Raw genomic sequence first — 3,931 nt, 5'->3', positions numbered from 1 at the left:
TCTGCTGCTGTTTCTCAGCATTTCTGCCTTCCTCAGCGTTAACAGTTCTCTTCACTTCTGTCTGAGTCTTCTATCCATTCATAGTTTCAAAACTGCTTCCACACTTTAGGTATCTGTTAGAGCAGCACCCCACTCTGGGTACCAAATTCTGTCTTAGTCATCTAGTGCTGCTGTAACAGAAATACCACAAATAGATGGGTTTAACAAAGAGAAATTTATTCTCTCACAGTTTACTGGGCTACAGGTTCAAATTCAGGGCGTCAGCTCCAGGGAAATGCTTTCTCTGCTCTGGAGGAATGTCTGTGTCATTAATCTTCCCTTGGTCTAAGAGCTTCTCCGCACAGGAACCTCAGATCCAAAGGACACGCTCTGCTCCCACCACTGCTTTCTTGGTGGTATGAGGTCCCCATGTCTCTCTACTGGCTTCCTCTTTTATATCTCAAAAAATATTTGCTTAAGACGCTATCTAATCTTGTAGATCTCAGCAATAGAACTACCGTCAATCCATCTCATTAACATCATAGTGATAGGATTTACAATACATAGGGAAATCATATGAGATGACAAAATGGTAGACAATCATACAATACTGGGAATCTTGACCTAGCCAAGTTGATAGATATTTTGGGGGGCACAATTCAATCCATGACACCAGAGAACACCCTATGTGAGGAGGCTTTTCTACTCCAGACCTCACCCCCAAGCTGCAAACCAGATTAGAAAGGCAGATGCCACAGCTCCAGTGGTTCTGGGCTGGAGTTACTGAAGGGGACCTCCTCCTCCCCACCATGGGGAGGAGGCATACATAAAGGCAGCCTGGTGGCTGGAGTGTCATTGAGCGTCACTGATCTAAGCATGAGCAGATAGGACTGACCATCCGTCAGTCCAATTTTGTATGTTTGTCCCCTTCCCCATGATTTCAGTTTAAATTTAGACCCAGGAATGTGTTCAAATGCCAGCAGCTCTAGGGGCTAGGTCAAGCCCCAGCCCAGGGAACTCATCTTAAAGCACAGACTCATGAGCTTCCCACAATCCCGCTCCCCTCACATGACCAGAATAGCCTCTACTGCTGCTGAAAATGCCTTTCACCTCTGGGGACTCCAGAACCCTATGTCAGGTGAGCCCTTTCTCCCCAGCCCCAGAGCCTCTTCCACCTTCCCTCCTCTGCTGCATCCCCCTGTTCTGCGCCTACCAGTGGTGCCTGAGCCCACCCAAGCAGGGGCGTCTCTATTCTTAGAGGGCATCACAGTAATGTTCCTTCCTTCCACAGCAGCTCCTCAGCCTCAGTCATTTGCTTGAACCCGATGATGGCTGTGTGAGCAGCAGGCCATTCAAAAGCAGACAACACTTTAAGTAGGACTGGAAGGTGTATCCCAGACTGCTGGGCACAGGGTAAGCAATGGACACCAACACCAAAGCTGAGCTTTGGAATGTTGCATTCTACTCTCTGAGAAAGGCAAGAGAATTCAGTTTCAGGATGGAAGTGGGAGGAGGGGAGAATTAAAGAGACTTTCTGAAGTTGAGTTCCCTGAGATTTTTCCTAACAGGGCACAACAGGCACTGGGGGGGCTGAGGTACAATGTAGAGTGCAGGAGACCAAGTCCTCAGAGCTAAGAAGAGACACAGTTCCCACAGACAGGGGTAAGGGACACAGAAGGATGGGAACACTTGACCCTGAGTTCAGGTGCCACAGGTTAACGTAGCTGCTGGCTGAGTTGGCTTTTCCAGCTGGGTGATTGGAAGGCAGGAGGGGTGGGGGGCAGAGGCAAAGAACACCCAAAGGCTCTGCAGAGGCCAGCCATGGGTTAAGCTGCCACCAGCTGGCTCCACCTGGCTTCTAGCCCATTCCCTTCATCCATCTTACATCACGGCAGCCCAAGCTAAGTCTACTTTGAGTGCACAGGGCATTTTGTTAACAGAAATCAGACACGTAACTACTAAGCATCTGTGCCACTTCTTGTTCTTTCAATAGGTCTTCATTTTTACTCTTTACCCGTCACCATGATCAGATGTTAACCCCATTTTTAAGAGGCTGAGTCCGAGGCCCAGAAATTTTCCTGAGGAACCTGAACAAGAAGCTTGGAGACTGGGCTACAGAAATTCTGAAAAGTCCCTCTGTGCCCATGATCCACACCACACCTATTATGAAGACCTCAGAAGCCTGTGCTAAGTGTGCATAGAGACCGTTTCCTGGGCAAAGAAATTTCTATTTTCTTTCTCATTTGTTCAACAGTAATAATAGTTAGGGTTGATTTTTCCAGACATGGCTACAAAGAAGGTGATGAGGATAATGAGGCAAAGGTATGTGGAAGTTGGTGGTAAGCCATTTGCAGAATATTTATTGAGATCCCTCCCATGCTAGAAGCTCTGGTGGCACAGTGGTTAAGTATTTGGCTGCTAACCAAAAAATCAGCACTTCGAATCCACCAGCTGCTCCTTGGCAACCCTGTGGGGCAGTTTTACTCTGCCCTATAGGGTCACTATGAGTCGGAATCAACTGGACAGCAAAGGGTTTGGTTTGGTTTTGGTCTCTCATGCTAAAGAGTCCCCAGCTGGCACAAACAGTTAAGCACTCAACTGCTAACCAAAAGGTTTGTGGTTCAAACCCACCCAGAGACACCTTGGAAGAAAGGCCTGGTGATCTGATTCTGAAAGGTCATAGCCTTAAAAACCCTGTGGAGGGTAATTCTACTCTGCACACATGGGAATTAACTCAGTGGTAACTGATATGCGGTGCTAAGCTCTTGCAGAACATAATCATATATAAAACATAGACCTTGCTTTCCAGAAGCCTAAACACTAAATGGAGAGGTCAAACTAAACTCAAAGTGGCTTTATTCAGGATCCATTAATTATAAGGGCAGGAACAGGAAACCCCTCAAATTATCTCAAGAAAATGGGGACTTATTGGAAGAGCCCATGTGATAGGTGCTAGAATTGAGACAGCTCTGAGGACAGGCGAGCCCTTGCCACATCTCTCATGAAAGGCCTAGCCCTCTCTCATGGCATCTCTGCTCTCTCTGTGCATCTGTTTCCTGTTCTTCTCTTCAGTGACACTTCCTCTTCTCTATCAGCTAACCTTGACTTAGATATGGCTTCCACCTGCCAGGATTCTGACTCCACCTAAAGACATTCTTTTAGGCTCAACTACAATCCCCAAGTTGTATGTTCTTCCTATATTTGGTAGTTCGAATTCCTGAGAGGTCCTGATTGGCCCAGCTCCTGCAAGCTTTTATGTTGGCTGTTGTTGGGTCAGTTTGCTCATTCTTGAAGTCCAACCAGCTCTGATCAAGAGTAGTGAGTTATAAGACTGCCTAACAGGCTGTGGGCAGGAAGCACCTAAAACAAGTCCAGTATGGGGGTTATTGATTATAAGGTCAATTCTCTTATTTTTGAGTTTTCAGAGCTCGTTCCCATACAACCTCTTGTTAAAGTCTCACAAAAATTCTCATGTGGTAGGTATTATCTCCGTTTTACAGATATAAATAGAGACTTGGAGAAACTAAGGAAATTTCTTGAGGTTACATGGCTAGCAAGTAAGTGAGGCAGGACTCTTACTGCCACACCACATTGCCTCTATCATTCCACTTGAAGGTTCACGTTCCCACCAGCTCTTCCCTCTTAGAAGTCCCAGAATCACAACATATACAGGCCTCCCTATCTAGTAGCTTTTCAGGGTTTGGCTTGAGCACAGTTCAGGGCAAAAAGAAGAAACCATATAAAGTTACAATTCATCAGCTCTGAGGATCTCCTTTTTTCCTGTGAGCTTAGTAACGGTTCAGCCTCCATTCTTAGAAGCTTTCCAGAAACAAGACCAGGACTATCTTTAATATTAAAGAGAAAGCATGGCTTTTGCATTAAGGAAGGTTTGTGTTGGCTTTGAGGAAACTCCTAAAGCACATATTTGTACTTTCTCTTGCTTAGAGTGGGT

The sequence above is a fragment of the Elephas maximus genome, chromosome 10, assembly GCF_024166365.1.
Source record: "Elephas maximus indicus isolate mEleMax1 chromosome 10, mEleMax1 primary haplotype, whole genome shotgun sequence".
Lineage (NCBI taxonomy): Eukaryota > Metazoa > Chordata > Mammalia > Proboscidea > Elephantidae > Elephas > Elephas maximus.
Note: the sequence above shows the minus strand (reverse complement) of the source record.